The 8,026-nt window shown below is 39.1% G+C and overlaps 1 long non-coding RNA gene across 1 annotated transcript; it reads left to right on the top strand.

The window, feature by feature from the left end:
- Positions 1-3,137: 3,137 nt before the first annotated feature.
- Positions 3,138-4,895, top strand: LOC145003940 (uncharacterized). The gene is made up of 3 exons (XR_013662210.1): positions 3,138-3,636; positions 3,712-4,179; positions 4,296-4,895. It is a non-coding gene; the product is annotated as an uncharacterized LOC145003940 (long non-coding RNA).
- The last annotated feature ends 3,131 nt before the right edge of the window (positions 4,896-8,026 follow it).

The raw sequence follows: 8,026 nt of genomic DNA, 5'->3' as shown, positions 1-8,026 counted from the left end.
CTAAAGTTTTCGGTGAGGCGTTCCCTCGCTGAAAAACTCTCTCCAGCCATCGATCTTCTCAACAAAGTCGAAGGGCTACCGAGTTTCTTGTCCATTCCAAAACAAGGGGGAGATGAGAAGACAGGATCGAAACCACCTCCTTCCTCCAAAGCTACTCACACGACCGAACCATCTCCGACTGGTCAAGCTTTAGGCTCGGGTGTGAAGAACAAAGGCAAAAACTTAGCTGAGGAAGAAGATGAAGAAGGAGACAAGGAGACCATTGCTGACATTTTAAAAAGAAAGAACAGTCGAAAGGTTTATGATGATGCCAGTCGTGTGGCGCGAGAGGCTGAAGAAGCCGAACGCAAACAAAAGGAAGCCCATGATGTCCTTGAGAGCCGGAAGACTCTCTTCCCTGCCTGGACCAGGGAACATTTGATTAAAAGGGCCATAGAAACTCCTAGTATTTTATGGCTCGAGCCGGTTATCTCGTTCGACTGCAACAACATTGTCGATTCGCAGTTCGATATGCCGCTGACTCGAAAGGCGTTCATCTTCCACGTCTTCTCAAACATCTTTGAAGTCCCTCACCCGAATGATGAGCTTAACAGGGAGCTCATTGACTTCTATCTGGCGGCTTCTTGTCCTCAATACCTCACTTGGAGCGCCCAGAAGATTGTAAACGTTCGGGTGCTGAAACCTTATACCGAAGGTCGTTTCATAAACGTTCGGTTCAAGTTGATTCGGGGATCTGCAAGAACTGCTCATATTATCTCCCTGGCAGATCTACCGAATCTAAATCCTCATGATTGGATTGTCCTGTATAATATCCTTTTGACTAATGAAGCCGAATATGGTCCCATTCTAGACCATGTCAAAAGGATGTTAGCCTGCTACATCATGGAGGTTGCCCTAATGGATCAGGAGGTCGCCACAGTCTTCAAGAAGAAACCAAAGATTGCTCCTGTGGGATCGACCAGTGATCTCAACCAAATGCAATTGGGCAGGATCGACCCGAGATGCAACTCGGTTATGTTCACTAGAGCGGAAGGACAGAAATGTCTCTTCGCTTTAGCTGACAAGCACCTTTACACCACAACTTGTTTGGAGCATGTGTTATTCATTATCAAACGGTGTAATGAGAACACAGCTGATGACATCAAGTACTTCGAAGATATGATTAATTGGTACATTCGGTTTAGACAGACCATTCTCTCCATCACCAAATGTCTGTTTAGCACCGTGAAGAAGAAGGTACCTGCTTCAGCTGCTGGCCCAAGTAACTAGTGAAGGTCTCGCTCCAAATTGACGCAAAGGGGGAGATTGTTGGGCTGAAGATTATTTTGAAGATTGCGTCTTTTGGACTCGATAGCATAAGTTATTTTGTATTCCGGTTTGGGCCTGTCCAACCGAGAACCTTTTATGTTTTGTATATAAGTTTACGCTTGCATGCATATTAGGTTAACGTTTTTTGAGATCTAGGAAATAGTGATTCATCTAGACGATAACATGTTTCTTTAATCGTTCTTGTAACCTTCCAATCCTCTACAGTTGATGTTCCTAATAGAGCTCTTCTGAGGATTTTGTTTAATCATTCGACACGTTTGATTCCATCTTGACTTGTTCTTATTATTGCATTCATATTGTTTTATGTTTATATACTTGTTCAAGATCTAATCGATCTTTATAGATTAAAGGTTAGTTTAATCTCATCAATACTTGTTAGGATTAAAACCCTAATTGTGATTTGATGAACAAGATGCGGAAAATAAGAACAAACACAATAATGAAGATTATGTCGAATGATCACTCGATTTATTGAAATATGAGGAATAAATTACACTTAAAGCATAGACTAAATAATCTAACACTACATAAGAAACCTCACGTGGCGGCTACATTTTGCCTCCCTCTCTTAACCCTAATTGTGAATAATACATGACTATTTATAGGGAAAAGACAAGTCTTGGGCTTTTAACCTAGAATTCATCAAAGGGGCCCATTGCCATCATCCATGGAGTGCTTTGAAACCCTACAATCTCCCCCTCAAAGTATGGAATGGATGACAATGCTTTAACTTCCAAAACAAGCATCTAGCAAATAAAAAGATCTGCAACGAGGAATATATGAAGCAATCCACGAATCTTGATTCTTCAATAATCTTCAAACACGGGCTCTAGGATATATAAATCAAGCACTGAAGTAATGTCTTTAAACTTCATTTTTCGAATGTAATCCCAAAGAATCTTCATGAAAACCAAACCCGCCATAAAACCCATTTCAGAACAAAGAAACTGAATCACTTCTTGTCTTTGAAGAGCTCCCCCTCCAAGTCACAATGATCTTCAAATAAGCTAATGATATAAGCCATCAAAAAAATATCATGTAACAACCCAAACTTTAAGATTCGTAATGCCACTTGATCGAGAAAATACAAGAAGTCGGAGATATAACAAGTCCTTAGTAGAGCTCGATGAAAAACTTCCGCTGTAAAGGATACTTCTCTGTAAAAACCTTAGTAGTGCTCGATGAAGAACTTCTATTGTAAAAGCTACCTTCATAATTCTCCCACAAGCTTTATCAAAAGTCTTCAACTTTGAAAAGTCACAAATCCAATTTCGAATGGCCATACCAAATTCTCCCCCAATTTATAATCAAAAACATGATTATAAAGCCTTCAAATGGTCATGAGAATGATCTTGAATGGATAAAAATTTACTATGCTCCCCCGCGACAAAAAGATATACACAATGAAGTATAAAATCCGAAAAAGTCGTGAAAATTTGACGTTATCACGAAAAACGACTTTTCCGAACCGCCAAGACTTGATGGAATCCATAATTTTCTGTTCACAAAAAAAAATATGTGCGTTGAAAAATCCAAAACTGTTCACCAGCCCTTAAAATTGCAAATTTTTCGAAAAATGGGCTGAAATTGTCACTTTGCTGAAAGATCCAGGACTGAAAAGGTAATTTTGCATCAGATGCCCCTTCATTTGTAACAGATTCTGGAAATGGTCCATAATCGCCAAGCCATGAAAAATACAGGGACCGGAATTGACAAAGCGTAGGTGTTGCAGGGACAAAAAAAGAAACGTTAAGTCATCTTCCCCAATTTACCCCTGATATAAAGAACACGACTGGAAGGGGGCTCAAACGAGCGTTCACAAACGAAACCACACATACGTTTCCAATCAACTCCTTGTAGACTTTCGTTTCAAGTACAAGCAACCGAACCTAAGTTCGTTTCAAGACCGCCATTTATTCACCTGAAGCGAATACAACCGAACGTTCGGTTCGTTTCTTATTTCCATATCAAGCTTCATCAGGCGAAACTCCTTTCGCTTTCGGTTCATTCTTCGTTCCAAGCATAATCACGCGAACCCAAAGTTAGATCGAGGTTCGTTCCAATTCCGTTGATTATACCCCAAGGCAAGTCTCCATTCCCAGGTTCGCTTATTGTTCTCACTATACATTCTCTTCAAGACCTTTCGTTCCAATTTTTAACAAACGAACCCAAGATCATTCTAGGCTCGTTCCAACTCCATCAATCAAAGCGAATCCACATCAACGAACGTCAGAGGTAGCCCATAAATTAATTCCAAATCCTTTCGCTCCGAATTAGTCTCACAGATGTTCGTTCGATCGTTCACAGGTAAGGTAATTTTGACCTTCGTTTGATGATTGTTCTTCCCAATTGATTTCCAATTCCAGTTTCATTCGTTCGCAGGTTGTCAAGCCCCAAATCAATCGTTCACACCCGAAAGCGAATCAACAAAAACGAATCTAATCATACCACTTGTTGGGATTAAAAATGAAACATTAAGTCTTCTTTCCCATTTAGATGCCGATGAATGCGACTGGAACGGACAGTAACTCGCGATTGAAATCCAAATCTTTGAAATTACCAACCCCTTCGTTCCTGGCAACAAACGAACCCAAGTTTGTTCCATGTTCATCTTGAGCACAAGCAATCGAATCCAAGTTCGGTCCAGGTACGTCCCAAGGCCATTGATACAAAAGCGAAATCAAGCATGACGATGCAAACAAAGAGCGAAACATTAGCCAAGCCGAACCACAAGTTCGCTTTTTGTCTTCCTTTCTTTCGTTCCAAGGTAACAGACAAACCCAATCATAGATTCGCTTCAATTTCATCGATTATACCCCAATGAGAAGCACAGTAAACGAGCTTTCATAGGTAAGGATTTCACAGCGATTTTGACTTTTCTATTGACCAATGTTCGTCCCAATTGAGATTGATTCGTTTGCAGTTCATGTAACACGAATATGACAATCAATTTCGTTTGTTTGTAGGTAAGATTGCGAATTCAACATCATTCAATCGATGTTATTAAGCCTCTATTAAGAGACCTGCTTGGCAAAGCGAATAGGACGTCAAGCCAAATCATGATTCAAGATCTGACAAGGACCACAAATCTCCTTCGTTCCAATTTCTATTCCAAAAATCTGATTTTATAGTTCTGATCAAAAAGAATATATTCACACCTCGGATTTTGACTTTTCTTTCTAGGACCATCAAAAGCGATTGTTGATCAATACCAAAATCGTTTTTTTTTTCAGATCAATCAAGTCACTAATCAACATCTACATTAGATGAAAGAATCGATTTTGACAATATTATGGTTTACAGATTACAATTCATGAATAGAAGAACAAAGATGAAGTGGAATAAGGCAGCATCAAAGAAACGATCGATGCTTGAATTGAACACAGAAGACACAATCGGAAAGCAGATATAATGTTAGGGCCAAAGAAAAACTAGATCTTTAACAAATATGTGGACCATGAACAGTGAGTCGGCCAAGAATATGAGCCAGATCAAAATTAGAATCGAATAGATCAAATTGGATTGAAACAAATGACTAACATCAATAGATTTTTGGATTAAGCTAACGACCAGATCCAATATGAACAGAAGAATGAATCGAAAAAATACCATATGAACAGTATAAATCTCCATGAACAGTAACTTGTACAAAAATCTTGATTCCATACCGCCAAAACACCAATAATCTTCAATATATGTGCAGAAAATCATCAAATCAAGAACCGATACTTCAAAAATCAATAGATCTTCAAAGACCTGCTCTGATACCACTTGTTAGGATTAAAACCCTAATTGTGATTTGATGAACAAGATGCGGAAAATAAGAACAAACACAATAATGAAGATTATGTCGAATGATCACTTGGTCTTGGGACTCGGGGTGTCGTGGTAGTTTGCTGCTCGTTGAGGTGCTTGATTGTAACTCGGATTGGAATCGTTGTTAACAATCCCGCTAACATTTGTGTTGTTAGCGTTAAGGTGGGATAGAATAGCTGACATGGCAGCCGAGACTGCAGCTTGAAAGGTAGCTGCATCAATCTAAAGAGTTGGTGGTTGGTTGATGGGCTGATCGTTTTTCTTTGGCGACATGATTCTATTACACGGAAAGAAAATGAATTTGTGAGCGAGAATGGTTAAACCTAGACGTACTTCGATCGCTCATGTGAAGAATAGAAGTATGTTCTCTAAGGTTCAACCTACATCCCTATGATGCAGTCCTATTACGGAATGGAAGCATGTTCATGAAGGTTTAACCTACATCCCTATGAGGCAGTCATAGAAAAAGTGGAAGTAAGCTCATACAGTGGTATCAAGACGTTTGTCGTTCGAGCCGAGGTATCGTTGGTTGGTGAATAACATGATCCAACCATTAAAAGAGACTTGGAGATGCCTCCATATTTAAATTGCTATAGTCCATTGACTTGACTAAAGCATGTTTCAGATAGACTCTATTGAAAGTATGATAAGAGTATTTGAATAAAAAATGACAAAGAAGTTAGCCGACTATCAATATCTTTGATATTCATGACGTACAAGTTCAGGAAAATGACCTTGTAAAAAGGGCTTACATCATATCCAGAGAAAATAGTTCTTGACAGCATAAAGACCTAACCAAAAGTACTTACAGTACAAGATAGTTTCATAGAAAATGCCACATCGGGCATAGACAAAAAACACAATTCCCTTCTAACAAGGAAAATAAAGTAAAGCATCTGCTACTGGCGACGGTCATCCCTTTGGTGAACTCTCAGTTCAGTCAGTTGGCATTCCACATCAAGTAGGTGTCTTCCGTACACCCTCTGGCGTACTCGAAGTTCTATGACGTCGGCTCGAGATTCAGCCAGTGCTTCTAGCAGGGTTTCATGGTTTCTCTCAGATCTCTCATGAGCATCTTCTAGATGAATGGTGCGGAGGGTATGCATTCTCGCATCGATAACTACTTTAGTGATCTGATGTAGGGCTGTCCTGCCTTAAATCTCATTTCGGGCCACTCTGCGGACCAAGATTAGCAAGATTCTATCTGCTGAGACCCCATTGCTCAAGTCATAGAAGCTTCGGTCACCATTCGTTGGCATGGTCTGATCTTGTCCTTGGCTTCATGTTTCCAAACATTCCACCCACTCAGGCGTTGGGCCATGAAAAGCCAGACGAGAGTTAGGAATTAGAAAAGGAGCTGCCTGGGGTAGGTTCTCAACCTCGGGTTCAGAGTTAGCACCATCCGAGAGGTCTTCATCATGGTAATCATTCACAGGGATAGGATGATCATTCTCTGGCTCTTCTTGAAACCAACCAGCAATGACCTCAATCGGAAGGTACGGGTTGTCGTAAGGATGGAGTCAAGCCATGTTATCTACGCGAGAATTAGGGTAAGAAAATAATTATTAGACGAACTATCTAGATAATTATTAGAAAATCTTCATTAGTTATATCGCTATTTGTAAAGTGCATACCAGTTATATGTAATCAACACATGATAGGCCTTCGAATAAGTGACCTTAACTCCTTATTCCCAAGGAATAGGGGTAAAGCAAAATTTTCACCGATTCTAAGTCTATAACATCCTAGTTACATATAGCCTTAGTGTATCCACTTAGCAACTATCAACTTAGTAATGAAGACTTAGGTTCTGTTATAATGTTCTCATTGTGGTAATGTTGGTAAGTTTTTAGACTTGTTGCCATATCACAACCATTCTTGGGCATGCGCTAATCACTCCTCGGAACAACATAGTTTATCAGGCTATGCCACTCCCAAGACTGACCATACATCCTCGAGCTTACATGTGATATTCAACAATCGTAATACTTTTGTTCTTGTCATTGTGACACGAATTTTAGTATGAATGCATGCATGTATACTAAGTTAAATATTTTACTATTTAAAGTATAAACTCTTAGACAGATTGTTTTAATCCCAATGTATTTATAGTTAGCATATCTTTTATGGGTTGATATACTATATTGACTATAAACAATGCTCTAATACCAATCTATCACACCCCAAAACCAAGAACGGCGGAAACGTTCCGAGGTGGAGGACGTCATGTACAGTATCACAACCGTGTAAATTAGTAAACAAGCAACAACATCATCCATTGCATTAAAAGTAAAGTTCTAATACATGTGTCTTCTTTCAATGTAATAAGACACCAAAATGTACAATCAAAATAAAAGACGAGTCTTGTATGTGCTCTATCTCCTCAAAACCTGGCCATCGTACCTGTCTACTGGTGACCTGAGAATACAAGTTATTTTGAAAGCGAGTATCAGCCTAAAGCTGATGAATTCATAAGTATTTAAGTGTCATTGTCTTGTTTTGGAGAACTGTTATGAATGCCCTGTAAATCTTTAAATGAAACAGTTGATGTAAGTAATGAAAACCCTAGAAAATCCCTTATTTCCTACTAGTATGAAATGTAGTCTTCTACCAAGACCCGAATGTTTTGTAAGTGAAAATGATAGTTTTTCCTTTCTTTTGACTATTACTAAAAGTACTTAGTCTAACTCATCGTGTATGTGAATGTATCACAAAATAAAGTAATAGGAAAATGTACTAATGTAATTGTTATCCTTTTGTATTAGGATTAACACAACATCACGAATAGCGAAATGTATAACCTTTGATCATCTGTAGATTGTTCAATTGTCCTCTGTAGCTACAACAGGTGGGAGGAAGGGTTAGTCCCGTAAAAGTATTC

The sequence above is a fragment of the Lactuca saligna genome, chromosome 7 (assembly GCF_052625555.1).
Source record: "Lactuca saligna cultivar CGN05327 chromosome 7, ASM5262555v1, whole genome shotgun sequence".
Taxonomy (NCBI): domain Eukaryota; kingdom Viridiplantae; phylum Streptophyta; class Magnoliopsida; order Asterales; family Asteraceae; genus Lactuca; species Lactuca saligna.
The sequence above is the reverse complement of the archived record's forward strand: the minus strand, read 5'-3'. Positions and strand labels throughout refer to the sequence as shown.